Below are 18,302 nucleotides of genomic sequence, written 5' to 3' on the forward strand. Positions count from 1 at the left end.
TTTTTACTTCTTGTGTCTGAAAATCAGAGCGCTGAGCTGTACAAAATCAACAATTTTCCTGAAAAACTCTCCACAAATCCAGCTAGCCCATGAGCTCCCAGATTGTCAGCAACAACACACTGTATGGTGCCCTTGATAAAAGCTCCAAGGTGTGAAATATATAGGCCTTGCTGTTCCAGAATCACTACATCATGCAACAGAGGTTCAAATATCTTTTCATAAAAGTTTTAGCAGAATCACTTTTGCATAATACTGCCATGTAGATTGAGGAAAGGGTCGAACTGCTACCGTGAGGTAAGTTACCTAAAATGCAGTACATGGCACAAAGTTTGTGTTTCTTCCATGATTTTCCCAATGGATTGCAAACCTCAAAATCGCCAGTAGTCGACGGTATTTGAGACATGAAACGCAGCCCATTGGTTGCTTTTCTAGAAGGACAATGGGTTAATCAAATGAAATCTCTCAGCCTTCCCCTCCCTCCTCGGCCCAGCCCTCCCCTCCAGGCAAGGTTATTAAATTTTGCCATTGGAGTTCAACTGGAGTTAGAGCGAAGTGAGCGTCTGTCTGTATAAATGTATAGGCCTAAACCACAAACGCGCAAGGGGGGCACAGAGAAGCTGCGAGAAAAGATGCTCAAAAGCCTACAAGTGGACGCAGCAACATGTGCCAAAATCACAAACATGTTTGTGGCCACAAGTTTGATTGCAGCAGCAGGGCCGTCGACATCAAGTGCAGAAGCAGTCCCTGGTGCAAAAGCTGTCGAAGAGGCACACAGCTCTAATGTGCAACAGAGTCCTAAAACAGAGGAAGGAGAAGTAACTATTCAGGTTGATTCGGAGGAGGAGGAGGAGGAGGAGGAGGAGGAGGAGGAGGAGGCATGCATTTGAGTGTTTGTCTGCAACCTGCACCAGTAGCAAAGACCATTTCTCTCAAATATTGCTCAATATTTGAGAGAAATGGTCTTTTGTGTATATAGAAAATGTTTTAGATCTTTGAGTTCAGCTCATGAAAAATGGGAGCAAATGCAAAAGTGTTGCGTTCATATTTTTGTTCAGTATATTATTTAAACTAAATGGCGGACACTGAGCAGCCACGCAGGCAGGCAGGTCCTGCGTTTAAACCACAGACGACTACAAACCCCGTCAAAATGCTGCAACTTGTGCCATCAACGTCTCTATGTATTTTCGTCGTAATTTTGTTCCTTATCTTATGTCCTTTGCGCCTGCATATTCTTGCTAAAAATAACCAGGCCTGCAATCCAGCTAAAGGTAGTCAACACGTACTGTTTTCAAGACTCATGGACTCTGGCCGTGTTACAATGCCGGCAGGCAAACGTGGATCCACGAAAGTTTCTGGCAGTTTACTTGGGCTCGCACACCTCACAGTCATCCTCCTCCTGGCAGGGGACGTTGAAACAAACCCTGGCCCTATACAGCAGCCCTGCCTAGCACCGCAACTAGCCTCTGCAGCAGCTACCCCAACAACCGGGTCTGGTTTCGCTACTGCCAGCTGTGCTCATACAGCAGCTACCTCAACAGTTAGCCTGGCCGCCGCCACTGCTTCCCAGACGATGGTGGGGGCTGTCCCGGCCACTGGTATGGGCTCAGCTACCACTTCAGCTAGCCTGGGCTGAGCCAACTCAGTGGCATCCTCAACAGACAGCCTGGCCGTCATGGCAGCTACCCCGGACTACACCGCTGCATGACAACTCAGCTCCAGCGGCCTCCCTGGCGGGTAGGCGCCTACAGCGGGAAGCTCAGCAGCCGGATGCCCTCCCCACCGGGACTCCCCCGGGCCCGAGTCCACCAGTCCCAGCGGCCTCTCCGGCGGGTGGGCGCTTACAGCGGACAGCTCAGCAGCCAGATGCCCTCTCCACCGCGACCCCCCGGACCCGAGTCCGCTAACTCCGGCGGTCTCTGCGGGCCCGAGTCCACCAGCTCCAGAGGCCTCACCGGCGGATGGACGCATACAGCGGAAAGCTCAGCTGGATGCCCTTTCCACCGTGGCGTTAACAAACAGCTTTGACTTGGTACAAACAATCAAAGAACCCACTAGAATAACAACTTCGTCAGAGACATGTTTAGATTTGGTTTTCAGTAACAAACATGAAAGAATCCAAAAAATTTTCAACATGGTAACAGGACTGTCTGACCACAACATGATTCTCTTCTCAAGAAAATTAACGAAACAAAGACTTATTTGCCCCCCCCAGTGACAAATTAGAACAGTTGAGAATACCAAAATGTGAAATTGAAAATTTAGAAACTGCCCTGAGTGAAATAAACTTGTCTGAGCACCTTACCGGTGAACAGGTTGATGATAATTGCAACGCTTTCATGACAGTAATACAAACAACCATATCTGGCTTTATGAAAAACATAACACATAAACCAAGGAAAAAAAATCACCTTCCCTGGTTGAACAGTACAATATGGTCACTGATGAAACAACGGGACCATGCACTCAAGATAGCCCTCAAGACAAAATCAACACATTTCTGATTCTGATTTCTGACATAATAGACACTTGTTTACTTCACTCAGGAACAAAGTAACTAAGGAAATCAGAACTGCAAAGGCAAATTTCTTTGTTAATATTATAAGCAATGCAAGAGGCAATGCCAAGGAGATTTGGTCAAACATAAAGAAATTAACAGGAAATAATACCTCTAACAAGAACATCAGGGAGTTGCAAATAAATGGAAATTTAACACATGACCCAAAAGAGATGACAACAGCCCCGAACTCTTATTTTATTGATTCGGTAAAAAACCTTGCCACCAACTCCTGTTTACAAATCCATCCTGCAATGCCTCTGAACGCCTCTACTCCAGTTTTTAATTTAAATGAAGTCTCTCAGATGGACGTAGATCGGGTGGTCTGTGGTTTGAGAAACTCTAAAGCCAAGGATGTATTTTATATGGACACAATGTTTCTTAAAACGCATAAACAATCGCTCATTGCCCCCGATGACCAGCATAATTAATAAATCTATAACCCTGCAGTTTCCAAAGTAGCAGAAAAGCTGGTGGCAGAGCAGCTTATTAAACATTTGAATGACAGTCCTTACAACCTGAATCCAATGCAGTTTGGCTTTAGAAAATATCACTCGACAGAGACCGCCATTTGTTTTTTTCTGGAAAACCTAAAGTCTAAAATTGACACTGGGGGTGTCATAGGAGCTGTTTTTCTTGACTTAAAAAAGGCGTTTGACACTGTGAATCACCAGATTTTACTAACTAAGTTGTCACATTTTAACTTTTCTATAGAAGCACTGTCATGGATCGAATCATATATTGGGCAGAGAAGACAGTGTGTTAGAGTTTATAATACAACATCAACAACTTCTGAAAATAATCTTGGCGTACCTCAGGGCTCAGTCCTTGGACCACTTTTATTCAGTCTGTACATCAACGACCTGCCAAACTGCTGTCCATGTAGCCTTCCAGATGCATGCCGATGATGCAGTCGTGTATGTGCACGCTAAAACAAAATGCCAAGCTGCACAAGACTTGTCAGCAGCTATGTCTGATGTGTCCAACTGGCTGAAACTGGCTCCCAGTTACATCTCAATGTATCAAAAACTGTTTGCATGTTTTTCTCAAAAAAGGCAAATGTTGATTTGACCACTGATGTGCTTGTCAATGGAACAAAACTTAAAGTCATACAAGAATTCAAATATCTAGGAATTACTATCGATTCACAGCTCTGCTTCAAACAGCAAGTAAAAAACACCGTGTGACATACGTGACTTACCAACCCTTACCTCCTTCACAAAGCATCTAAAAATGTGGCTACTAGAAAATCAAAACTGCACCCACATTGAATCCTGAATCTTAAGTCATTGGATATTCTGTATTGTTATGTGTACTTAATGTATCTGAAATTTGTACTTGTATTATTCCTGTGTATTTGTCTAGATGTTGGGAATGTTGCTGGTGACAGGCCAGTCTGGTGACCTTGTATGCCTGCATACATTTGCTATGTATGCAAATTTTGTAAAGAGCGTATATAATTATATCTATGTATGCTAATATGTGCGATAACACCTGCACACACACGTCTGTGTGTGCAAAATATGTGCAATTGGGCAATGTGCAATATCCATTCAGCACTTTAAAACTTTAGCACTTTAGCACCAAAGCACTTTAGCACTTACATCACTTTAGTACTCTAGCACTTTAACATTTAATGGTCATTTCTGTTTTGTTATTGTTTCTTGTTTCTTGTTTTTTGTCTGTCATGAGTAACAAGGTTTTTTTGTCTGTCTATGCCATGTACTGTACCTGTCATTCCTATTGTTATTGTACCTCACACCCTTCTTACTGATAATGTATCTTGTTTTATTAACTCCATGTTAACACCAACCTGCCTAGGGACAAAGGATGGAAATTAGCTGCTTGCTACAATCCTACGTATTTACACGAAAGTGTCTATTAATATGTATTGTCCCTTATGTCTTCATCAAATAAAAATGAATACAAATACAAATACAAATACAAACTGTACCTTAACTGATCCCTGCTCTCTTTCTTTCCTTTGTCTGCCTGTCTCTGCATTTCTCTCTCTCTCTCTCTTTCATTCTCTCTGTTTTTCATACTTAAAGGTGCCACTTTGAGGAGCTCTTTATTTTACATGGATGTATGGTCTTACTGTAGGCCCAATTGTGCTTATTTGTATTTGTAAACAGTAAATTTTACTACATTACACTAGTCTAAAAACATTGCAGTGTTTCTTTGACAACCACTTTCACTTCAAGATGGGAACTGTGGCATCTCTCCCAAGTTGGAAGTTTCTGTGAGTAGTGAAAGAACATATATATATTTTTAGCATGGTTACTCTCTTCCATGTAGGCTACTGTGCTTTATTTTAATTTTTGAAACAACACAATGTGGGCATATATCCTCTGGTATGTCACGTGCCTCCGCATATCGTATAAATGATCATGGTGGGCCACCATGGCCAAAAATGCCAGGGCCATTTTTTGGTCCCAGTCCAGCCCTGGCTATGTACCACATGTACTCAGTGAAAAAGCGCTCTCTGCCCACGGGACTCCGCCGTGCGCGATACAGAGAGCAGAGGAGAACTGTAAACGCGCGACCATGTAGAGACAGACATGACATACCCTCCCGTAAATGACATGTCGTCGTGTAAATAAGATAAGTAACATAAGGCTATTGAGTTTGTTTTTGAAAAGTATTCTCAAATGGCTCAGGATCCGATTCAGGTTCGAACATGTACGGTTGAACTACTGAAGCTCTCAGTCTATTCATTGCCGCCATGTCCGCTACTTTCACACGCTAAGTGAGTCTAAGCTCTCCCCGTTACCATGGTAACATGGGTGTGGCAGCAGCAGCTGATCTGCATTTAAAGCTGCAGACACCAGAAACAGCACATTCTGAAAGGGGCTGAAGCAGGAAAACAGAGGGAGATGAGAATCTTTTTCAAAAAGCTATTTCCAGCAAACGGCTTCAAAAACATGTTTTATGGAAATCATAGTAATTTATTGAAAAAGCTTCATAATATGGGACCTTTTAAACAGTCTGACAGCTGTTGGGAAGGACTTGCAGTGGCATTCTTTCTTATGGACTGGATACAGCAGTCTGTTACTATTATGCACTTGATTTTCTGATGACAGACTATGAACATATACTGTACAGCAGTGATTTTCAACTGGTGGGTCACAGTCCAAAAGTGGGTCACGTACCTGTTTTCAGGGGCCTCTGCCCAGGGAAAACAAAAAAAAGATAATGAGCAGGGAAGGGTTAATTTAGTCATGCTGTTCGTTTATTATGGACTCTTAATGCTCTCTGTATCTGCGAGGCCATTTTTATGTGGTGATTTTTTTTTCTCAACTGTCCTCAGAATCACTGATTCTCAATTGGTGGGTCATGGTCCAAAAGTGGCTTGCGGAACCATTTTCAGTGGGTCGCAGGCCTTTGCCTGGGGAAAAAAAAGATAATGAAAAATGAAGGGTTAATTTAGTCATACTGTTCATTTATTATGGAGATGAACACAGGCACAAACACTGAAAGGAATCATGGTGTTCATGTGTTTCTTTTAATGACAGCAGTCAATATAACAACTGAACAGTTGAACAGGCTCCAGATGAACTTTTCCAGAGCATCTTGATATGGGAAGTCAGAAACATCTGGCCCATTTATCAAGTTAAAACACAGATGTTTTTGTCTGCCCCGCTAACATGATGGTAGGGGAAACACTGTTCTATGTATGCACCACATGTACTCCTGTACTGTACATGTACAGAAAAAGAGCTCTCTGTCCACTGGTGGGAGTGTGCGCGTACATGTGTGCATGCACATCGGGGCGGAACTCCGCTGTGCACGATACAGAGAGCAGAGGAGAATTGCAAATGCGCAACCATGTAGAAAGAGAAATGACATGCCGTCTTGTAAATAAGATAAATAACTTAAGGCTATTTAGTTTGTTTAATTAAAGGACAAGACTTGTTCTATTGTAAAGGTATTCTCAAATGACTTATGTTGTGATCTGGCGCCATATAGAAAATAAATTAACTTGACCGTCAAACTGCAACCTGAATGTTCAACCTTTTTACAGAATTCTGTCTTGGCTGATTTTTAAAAGTGCAAACAAATAATAATATTAATTGTTATTATATTTCAACAATAAAATAAAGTCTATAGATGGGTTACGGGTCAAAGTCAAAAATCAACTTTTTTGTCAATTACACCACATGTACAGGACATAAAGAGGGATCGAAGTAAGTCGCCTGAAGTTTGCGGACGACACCACCCTCATCGGACTCATCTCTGATGGCAACGAGTCCGCCTACAGGTGGGAGGTTGACCATCTGGTGACCTGGTGCAACCAGAACACCCTGGAGCTCAACGCTTTGAAGACAGTGGAGATGGTTGTGGACAACAGGAAGAACTCAGCATCACCTGCCCCCATCACCCTCTGTGACTCCACTATTGACACTGTGGAGTCTTTCCACTTCCTGGGAACTATCATCTTCCAAAACCTCAAGTGGGAGCCGAGCATCAGCTCCCTCATCAAGAAAGCACAGCAGAGGATGTACTTCCTACGGCAGCTGAAGAAATTCAGCCTGCCAAAGACAATGATGGTGCACTTCTACACAGCCATCATTGAGTCCATCCTCTCCTCCTCCATCACCATCTGGTACGCTGCTGCCACTGCCAAGGACAAGGGCAGACTGCAGTGTGTCATTTGGTCTGCAGAGAAGGTGATTGGCTGCAATCTCCCATCTCTCCAGGACCTGTACACCTCTAGGACCCTGAGGCATGTAGAAAAGATTGTGGCTGATCCTGTTAAGGCTGGAGGACAGACAAGGCCTGGACCCAATTGCAGAGGCAGCAAAAACAAAGTTTATTGAAAAATGTCCAACAAAAAATCACCTGAACCAGGGAATGACTGCTTGCAAGCAGAACTGAAATACACCGCTACGGGGGAAAAAGGTACTAAAAGAAAGTGACAACAAAAACTAAGCAAGCACAAAAGTAACAAATAAATAACTCAAAACTCAGCTAGGCTGGAACGAGCAATCAAAATGCAGAACAAAAGGCGACCGTGAAAAAAAGCAACCACAGCGAAAACCACAGGTAATTCACAGGAGACAGGAAGAGCGAGATGAGAGACGCGCAAGAAACTCAGTGCGAGCTGTGTTCAACCTGGAGCTAGGAATAGTCCGGCACCGGGGCAGAGCATGAGCTGGCTTAAGAAGCCCCGTAATTACTGATGAGGTGCAGGTGCGTCTCATGGTGCTCGCAACCTGAATGACCTGGCTCCGCCTCTCTCTCTCGCTCCGACCTGCTGAGAGAAGGAAAAGGAAAAAAGGGCATGTGAACAGGGGAAAAGACAACTCAGGACCACAGCCTTAACAGATCCCTCTCACCCCAGACACAAACTCTTTGAGACACTCCCCTCTGGCAGGAGGCTGCCGTTCATCAGGACCAAAACCTCACACCACAAGAACAGTTTTTTCCTGTCTGCTGTCAGCCTTATCAACAAGGCCCGGAACCCCCCCGACACTCTTCACACTCCACCTCTGTGTCATCTTGTCACATTGACATAGACACAACTCTATGCGTTACATTAACACTCAGCTTGGACTTCTCTCTGAAAAAACAGACTGTGTTTCCGGAAAAAACAAACAAACAAAAAAACAGACGTGTATATATATTTATATTGTTATATTTTGTACTTTTTAGTAGATGTGTTATACACCAACTTCACCACAACAAATTCCTCGTATGTGTAAAATCATACTTGGCAATAAAGCTTTTTCTGATTCTTGTTGTTCAGGAGAGGTCCTCAGTAATTTGGTGCTGCTCCACCCTCTCACAGCAGAACGACTGATTGAACGAAGTGGTACGTTCCACACATTCAGGGAGAGATTGGTATTTCCACACCACATGGCCAGTGGGTTCACCTCGTCCCTGTAATTCCTCTCATCACTGTTGCTGATGCTGTTACAAAAATGTATGAAATCACTTTTGACATGCTAAACATTAAACACACCTGTGATGATCAGGCCCTTTAAGGTCATCTCATGTGTTCTCATCCCATGATCTTTAACCTACATGAATGTCTTTCATAGCCTAGAGTCGTAAGGATAACATAACTGGTGAGAGCCACTTCTCCACTTCTCATAACAAAAAGGCAGATGGCATTCTGGTTGTTGACAGTCTTGTCTCCTCTTCTCTGTTTGTGATGTCGGTAACACTTTCTATGAAGACCACATCTATAGTGCATTATGAGCGCATTCATAGTGAATTATAATGCTCATCATAATAAATCATAATGCATTATGACTACACTCATAATGCGTTATGGTGCACTTTATCAACAGTTATGAATAACCATAAATCTAGCTTATAATGACTTATGAATCCAAGGGTCTTACGAGTGCTCTTGACAGGTTATAAACTACAGACTGACTGATAGGGCTTATAATACGTTTTGACTACTTGTACCCCTCTATACACACACCTCAACAATAGACTGTTGTAAGGGCTCATAGGATGCTATTATACTCCATGAACGATCATAAGTTATCAATGTATGCTTCAAGTAAAGTGAAGTTCATATGGTTGCATCTGTAATGCAGCATACCTCATTGTAATGTTTCATTGTTGGTGTTAAGTAAATTACATTTAGTAAAGTACATTTGCATGCATTTAAAAGAATCTATGCTGCATCATAAGTCATTATGTCAGATATTAAAATATAAAGACACTACTAAATACGTAGACATAATAGTTTTCAGCTGAAAACATGGTTTTGGGGTTTAGTTACTGTTGGTATAAAACACTAAAAGTGAGAAAAAGACAAAACACATTTTAAGTCTCTCTATTTCTCAACTTTATTGTACTTTACTTTTTGTACTTTAAGTACAAACGTGCCACTCATTTTAACCTCTTAACGTGGCAAACATTTTTAAACTTTCACTCAACGCTACTGAAAACTATAAAAATAAATCTCTTTGACATCATAAAATAATAATACTGATCTTGTATCAGCATCAAGTTCAAACCTGCATTCATTTTAACTTGTTGAACTGTTTTACCATCTTAAAAGTGTGTAGGATTTAGTTGCATCTACTGGTGACTGCCTGGTGAGACTTGCTAAACAGAAGAAACAGCATTGTGTGCTGCCATGGCAAGACTTGCAGCCACTGTAAAAGTCTCTCTATTTACATTCATGCTTGTTGAATTTCCTTATATCATGAATGAGCCGGCCAAGAATACCATAACTGTGCCATCGCCCAAGCCAGTACTCCCACTCAATAACCCTTAAATGTTCTTTCAAAAGCCCTGTAGTCGGATTTCCTCTATGACGCCAAACATCCCATTTAAAGGTTTGCCAGGCTCTCTCCAAATTCTGTGTGTGACATCTTGAACCAGGATCTACAAAGTGTCTCTTGTGGCAAACAGTATGATGATCATATCCTTCCTCTGACAGAGCTCTCTTGTAAGCTCTCCATTTGTCAGTCACAATGATTGATCCTCTCTTAACATGGCGCTTTATGATAAGCAGAAGCTGGTCCGTGGAACGCCTCCTGACGATCTTGTGAGGGGGTCTCCTGGTGGTATGTGATCCTTCCAATATACCAAAAACCCATTTTTAATTCCGTCTCCATGCTGGTCCCATCCTCCCATGGTTGTACTGTCAAACATTGATTGGGATACACATCGATTAATACATGCACTTTGTAATTCAATTTACATGGGTGTTCAAAAAGTGTAACTTCATTGTACACAGATGGATTATTAATTCTGCTAGTTAAGGAATAAATCATAGGGTCTATTATTTGTTTTCTTATTTCAGTTTAACAGCAATAACCAACAAAGAATAGCACAAGTCCAAACAAATACAATCAATTTCAAATGGGATGATTTACTTGTCATTTAAAAACTGGTTCTATCAAAGAAAATTCCACATAAAGAGCAAATGTATCTTACCTTTCTTTTGTGTGAGAACTTGCTTTCGTCCAGCATAACAAAGCAATGACGGCCACCAACTTTCATTTCGCCTTGAATGCGTAATTTGTGAATAGCGCGTCTGCAGACCTGCATATAGAAAAGCACAAAGCATAATGACATCATACATTTAAAGTCATGATAGGTTTCTGACATGTAAAGAATAATGTATAGCCAACCAGGTTCATTTGAGCAATGAAGAATCTCTAATTATCTTGATGGGGCTTATAAGCCAGTTTACCAAAGGCATTTCTCATTTTACTAAAGGAAAAATGTGGTGTGATATCATACTTTTCTCAAAGACGAAGCCATCTTTGTTAAGGTTCTGCTACTCGCTGCAACACTGTCTTCAATAAGGTCAACTTGCCTCATGCGCAGTCCTTGGGAAAATCTACATGAAAACAAGAACAGATCACTAGCCCACCAGATAAAAACTGAATATAAAAACTCACACTGATTTTTTTTTTTTTTTTAATTCTGAGCCAGAGGCCTATTCCACAAAGTGGAAATGAGATGGGAGAAACTCCAGGTTTTCAATTATATACCATCAAATTTATTTATAGAGCACATTTTGAAACAACAGGGTTGACCAAAGTGCTACACAGTAATAACATAAATGCATTGTCAGGACATTAACGTAAACTCTGGTAACTCACTGTCTGAACTTAACTTGTTCACTGGCAGGTTTTCCTCAGCAAACCTAGAGTTTCTTTCTGTCTCCTCCCTCTTATAGAGTTGACTTACTGCTTTATTTTCCCATTGATTCAGTCCATATCAAACTGCATACTGAAGCATAGTAATTAGTGGAGGTATAATGATTGGATATTAGTTTACTGGGTCTTCAAGTTACCACTTTTATGTGCTGTCACTTTCAGAATAAAACAACTGCATGTCCTTTTTACAAGTGATATCTTTTTTTATTCTTTAACACTGTGTAGACAAGGCAGCTTTATTTACTCATTGGTCCTACTTTTCCAAAGCTTCATACCAATTTTTTTTTCCCCATTTCAACTTAGTCCCATCAGCAACAGACAAAGCAAACCCGCCTGTAAATGAATTCCAGGTAGTTCTGGAGGGATCTGCGGGACTTGTAGAACATGGATCCTTGGCGAACTGAAACACTTCTTCCTCTGTGTTGCCTGCAAATCCTGTAATAACAAGTTACTTGTTCATGTATCCATTAGCTACAAACACAAACACAGAGAGCATAAAGATGTAGGATATTTTTATCAAAACTTTAACCAAAAAAAAAAAAAGTGAACTTATTTGTTGCTCCATGGATATATCTAAAACAAGACAACATATTTTTTACTAACACAAGCAAAACATTTCCCCTAGTCTTGAAAGTTATTAGGTTATTAACAGTGTTGGGCAATAACGTGTAACGCACCATATTGTAACGCCTTACTTTTTAAATGTTACCGTTACAATATGGTGCGTTTGTCCGTTACTAGGTAAATTCATTCATCTTTGGCATGCTGCAGTGTATTTCTTCCTGTTTACAGTGGCGACGCTTTGTGGGGGTGTTTCCGGGGAAAGTAACTAGAAACTATAACTAATTACTTTTTTAAGTAACATACCCAACACTGAAATAAGTACACGTTTGCTACAGTAGTAACGTTATACGGGCAGAAACAATGGCACATCATAGCCATTTGACTAGCTAGCTTTTCTTACCAGTGGAAGCCGTCCTGTCTCGAAACCTGCATAGCAGTCATCGGAGTATCACATGATTTACACATCATTTGGCGCTTCAAAATTCCCTTCTTCTCCATCCACAACACAATCTTTCTTCTACTGACAAGAGTATTTCTTGCACACAACAATTCGGTTAATCCTCGCCTCAATTTACCCATTTTGTTGCTAACCGCCATTAAACTGTGCAGAAGAAGAAGAATAAGCAGGAGGTTCTCCTTGTGCATGCGCACAATCCAGAACAGATCTCGCCCTGCTTCAAAAAGGTGAGGACTATCTTGCTGAAAAACGTGTAAATGTCATCCTTTTTTGTTTGCCACAAACCTTACTTTCTACAATAATCCAAAAATCAGTTTGCTTTTAGGAAGGAGCCAAGACAATTAACTTCCTTTTTTTTTCTCTCTCTCTCATAGCACGAGTTATTTGGTGAAGTCGGGCCTCCTCCCACATCACGTTTCTACTTTACTGCGTGTGTTGAACTTCAGAAAGGGGCCTTGACTGGTTGTATTGGTAAGAGGCGACTCAAGATTCACGAAAAATAAAACCACCCGCAAAGACAGAATGCAGACACAACATCAGACTAAGCTAATAGCTATTGCTATTTTTTTCAAAGTTGAAAAGCTAAAAATTTGATTATTGCGGCTATATACATGCAGTAGTAATTATGGTAGGTTAGTGTAAAGCTAGCAAATTGACAAGCTGTTATAAATAGCCAACTAATTTTATTGGCATCTTAAGATTTTTTAAAACAATATGTTACTGGTAAGAAGAATTTTCATAAAAGTGCATCCCTCACTTTTTTGTACATTTGACTGCTGCATGTTTATTCAAGATTCAAGATTCAAGATTGCTTTTATTGTCATTGAGCATGGCCATGTCAATGAAATTTGCATTGCAACGCCCGTGTAGAAAGAAAGATATAAAATGAGATAAAATAAAATAAAACAAGATGTATATGCAAATTACGCAATAATTCTTTCTGATGACAGCAGTGATTCACATGTAATGCATCTGTAATTGATATCATTATACCTAAATTATTGTAACAATAATAGCATTTTCCTGAAATTCATAACATGTGCCTTACTTTTTATTCATCTAGCCAGCTTCAACCATGAGTCGTTGCAAGGTGAATGCTAATCCCACAGATGATTCATCCCCCCAGAACAGCATAAAAGGTCTGGTAATATTAATTTTTTCCTGGTAGAATTGTAACATAATTGTTGACATCGAGGTCATTGACCACCAAATATTAACAACAGCATTGTTTTTAATAATGTGTGGCACAAGGTTCTCAGTATGGTCCATGTCTATGGCTGATGTAGTGGCTGTACAATATATTATTTCAACATCAACATCACAATGTGCAGATACACAATAGTCATATCATATGACACTTGAAATAAGACAAATTAAGATAATATAAGAAACATTCTTTGTTTGTTGACACAAAAGCAAAACTGGCAGGGCAGGCAGGTGATACACAGATTCTTCATGCACAGCAATTAGAGTGACACAATGACACAATGACCAAGTGCAGCCCACAATTAGTTACATCTTAGAATCTTTGAGACCTTTGTGTCAGCACATAGACACATAATCAGGGATTCTTAAATTATGTGTTGCAATTATACATGCCTCCTGTTATTATTCTTAATGTAAGAGAATTTCTTATTTAAGGATTACTTCATTTGTAATTATTTCAACAGCCTCACCAAATGCGGTTCAGGAGGTTTAAAGACTTAAACAACTTCTTGAGGCAGAGAAAGAGAAGGGGCGTATTCGTGATGAAACCAGCTCCCTCCTCAAAGATGACAAAACCTACCTGCAAGGACAAATTGGGAAAAAACGACCTGTCAGCCATTTAGCGTTAAACTTTCTTTTCTTCGTTTCGCACACTTTGTCGATATTCTCATCCCCTGCCTCCTTCCTCTTCTTGCCCCCAGACGTCTGTCCCAACCACCGCAGCATTTAGTTTAACTTTACTTTTTACTTTTAGCTAGCTCAGTCTCCTTTTTTTACGGAAGCCCTGAAAGGCAAGGTGGAAAAAAAAAATAAAACGGGCAATGTTTAAGTTTATCTCGTACGTACGAGATAAACTTAAACATTGGCGTGCTCTGATTGAGTGGTACCATAAATTACACAAACCGACATAACGCAAATAAAAAGACATTCTCAGATAGATAGATAGATAGATAGATAGATAGATAGATATAGATTGCATCTCCACTCAATCAGAGCGCTCCACTTAGTTACCACAGTAAAAAAAACAAACAACAACAAAAAAAAAACAAACAAATCGACCACGATCTGAATCTAAAATCTGTTGTCGCAAGAGTCAGTAGGCTACATGACATGCATTAGCCCACTACTTTAAAGCATCGATTGAAAAAGACAAACACCTGATAAAAATGATTACAAATATGTTTGAGCCGCTTGCGTTTGCGTTTCCGTGGTTTCTCGCGCCGGTTGCATTACGACAGTGTTCATGGGAAATGTAGGACAGACTGTCAGGGGGACAAATGACCAAGAACTATAGAGCGGCTCTGACTGACATGATTGCCTAATGCATTACCGGCCAAATTGGCTAGTAAGTTTTTATTTACACCCGCCAATATGAATTTTAACCCACATTTGGCGGGTGTTAATTTAGAACCCTGCAAATAACAATAATTGCATTATTAATTGATAATTAGGTCACACTCTTAGTTTTTTACAGTTACATTACAGTTTTGACAAGTTCACACATGTTGACAGCAAGCTTTTAAAACAAAATCTGGTTTTAATTTGCCATTTACAGCTAGAAACACCAGGAGCATCATTGTTCGTTACAACATGGCTATGGATGCCTTCAACCGAGGTGGTTCCATGAAGGCAGCTTTTGATTGCATTGGTGCTGACAGAAATATTGTCTGCAGGACAACGCCAATTGCTGAACTGAGCATAGCTGCACCTGACATCTTCAAAAACGTGGGGCCTGGAATGAGCACAAGGAGAAATTGTCATCCTTCGTTGACAGGTGCCGTGCTGCCATGACCCCAGAGGTCAAGGAAAAGATCACAAAAATGAAAGAAGATGGAGATCTGCTTCCCATCGCCACCCATGTCTAACCATGTCACTAATTGTGTGTTAAAAGTGTTAAGATTGGGTTTGGATCAGAATTATTATTTTATGATGTCAAAGAGATTTATTTTTATAGTTTTCAATATCGTTGAATGAAAGTTTAAAAATGTTTGCCACGTGTAGCAGAACTGGTCTGTAACTGACCCTCTTCTCTCCTCTTTGCATGCCTCAGGAGAAGTGGAGTGATAAAACAATCAGACTTTTAAGAATTATTGACCATTTGGAAGGTTCACAGGAAGGTGTGAACACAGGCAGAGACAAGATGTCTGGTTGTAGAACAACTTTTCACATTCTTTCAGGGCAACAAGAGTCACTGATAACACCTTCACTTCAAATTTACATCTGCTCAGGACGTTCTCATGGAGGTGCTAACTCTTCCTTGATAGCCCATGGGAGTTAAGGACAATAAAACTGCCTGGATGGACAAATGCCATGTCTCAGAGTAATCTACAAACCAGATAATGCCGATGGGTTGTAAATTACACATTCCTGAAGCAAACTGTGCCGTATGTCTGTGTGCCTTTTTCTTAACCTACCAAAGTAACCAAATCTCTATGTTTGATTTAATTGTAAATGTCATTACATTGCTAAGCTCGTGATCTGTACAATAACAATGTTTTCCTGGTGTTTCTAACTTACAGGATGACGAAACTGTGATTTTAACTATTTTAAAGATTTTCTCTGAGTTTCTACCATGGAACCATACTGCCATCTAGAGGTTCATAGCGGTTAGGTTGAATGTGCTTAGCGGGAGACATTTATTAATAAGTAACCATAATAGCGATAATCATTTCGGCAAATATAGTCTGCCCTTCTTTATTCCTTCATCATATTAAAGTAGTTATACCCTTAGTTATCATGTTTATTGGGATTAGTATTAGGAAATGTTATCATGTTTATTGTAGAATGTTGTCATTATTCATCCAAGGTGTCTGACGCATGCTGTGAACAATGTTGAATTGCCATCGAAAGTTGATCATTTAAAATATATTCGATTGACCATAGTGAGAAGCAGATGAGCCCTCGTATGAATCATTAATTAATTCTCGCTCTGTGAAATGAAATCACGTTGCGCATCCGCGAACCATCCCACGTGCATGACGGCCTATTGATTAGACACGCCCTGGAGCGATGATAAAGTCAGCAGCGCGCAGCGGACTTCAGTTCAGTTGTGTTAAATTGTGTTAAGTGTTTAGTTTTTCCGTAGTTCATTTTAGTTTCCTGTAAATTCGTGCCTTGATCTTTCTTTTGTCTCTTCCGCGGAGTTTCTTTAAGTCTTTGTCTGTAGTTTTTCAAGTTATTTTTCCGCTCTGTCATTTTCTCAGTCTTTTTGTTGCTGCTCACAACTACACAGAGTAGCTTGATTTAATTCTGCAGAAAACGCACTTTTCTAATCTTCTTCTTGAAACTTTAATATTTGCTCGCCACGCCAAGCCGCATAATTCGTATTTTTGTTGTTAAAGTCTAGTCACGTAATAATAATTTTGAAGACATTTTCGACCGGCCATCGAAGAGTTTCTCAATCTTATTATGAGTAGTCAAAAGCCTTGCCAAACGGTCGCCAACTAACTGACCGCACCGAAGACCTGTAGCCTGCTGCTGACCCACTGGTCTGACTTAAAGAACCATCCGAAGCCGTTCCTCGTCTGTAACCGACACCGAAGACCCTCAGCTCCCGAGACATCCCTGTCCAGCACCAGCTCTCATCAGCGGTTCGCTTGATTCATCCGGCAGACTGCTGTACGGGCCAGAGTGACAGACCACGGCGCGGAGCCTCTTCGTGTTAGTTCGGGGCAGACATCAACAGGAGCGTCGCTGACAAAGTAGGCATGCTTAAGCGGTTTTGAAGAGTTGGTCCGTGAGGTTGAGATATTGTTAATTTGTCTAAATTCTCTAAATCGTTCATTCATCAAATTAACTTCATATTCGCGTCCCCATTTCCCCTTTAAAAACCCACTTCTCACTATCGCCAAACTCATTTTACCATTCTCTTGCCATAAGTTCCTCTGTGCAGTGTTTGTGTTAATCTATATCATCCATATAATCTATCGTATTATTCATGATTCATATTCATTTCATTATTGTGTGTAATAAATAATCTTTTGCATACAAGTCATTGTCCGACGGTGTCCTTTTGAGCTGGATATAAGCAATCCCTGTACTGAGAGTTTACGCCTTAGATTATCAGACTGATCTACTGTTGATTCATTCGTTCACTACATCAGCATTAACAGATATAATATACAAAATTCTTCTTAGCTGAGGAAGGTTGGTGCCCCTGCTCTTATTAACGAATGCAACATTAATTTAGAGGTAATAATTAATTCCCCTACACACGTTAAGAAGTTAAAATGAATGGCACATGTTTGTACTTAAGTTTTAAGATTTCAATTTTTAAAATAAAGTTGAGAAATAGAGAGACTTAAAATGTGTTTTGTCTTTTTCTCACTTTTAGTGTTTTATACCAACAGTAACTAAACCCCAAAACCATGTTTTCAGCTGAAAACTATTATGTCTATCTATTTAGTAGTGTCTTTATATTTTAGTATCTGACATAATGACTATGATGCAGCATAGATTCTTTTAAAATGCATGCAAATGTGTTACCCTTTACTTAACACCAACAATGAAACATTACAATTACCAAGATGGCGGTGCGTGCAGACACAGCGGCTCGTGGCTCCCGTGTTTACGTTTTTGTTTGTTTGTTTTTACTCATTTCTACGTTCACCACTCTTCTGGAAGCTCTCACACAGTACAGCAGGTCCGAACTGTGGAACTTTGGGGTACAGTTCGGACTCCACACACCCCCTAAACTGGACTTTATTCCACCGGAGCTGCTACGGACTCCAGAGCCCACCACCATCGCCCCACTGCTGCCTAGGAGACGGAGGAGGCACCGTAAACAAAAGAGGGGCAAGAAAGCCGGCTTGCGTGCTAGGCTACAAGCTAACCCTCACAGACCGGCGCTCCCCAGTCTCTTCCTCACTAACGCCAGGTCTCT

Source organism: Chaetodon auriga, chromosome 3 (genome assembly GCF_051107435.1).
Source record: "Chaetodon auriga isolate fChaAug3 chromosome 3, fChaAug3.hap1, whole genome shotgun sequence".
Taxonomy (NCBI): Eukaryota; Metazoa; Chordata; class Actinopteri; order Chaetodontiformes; family Chaetodontidae; genus Chaetodon; species Chaetodon auriga.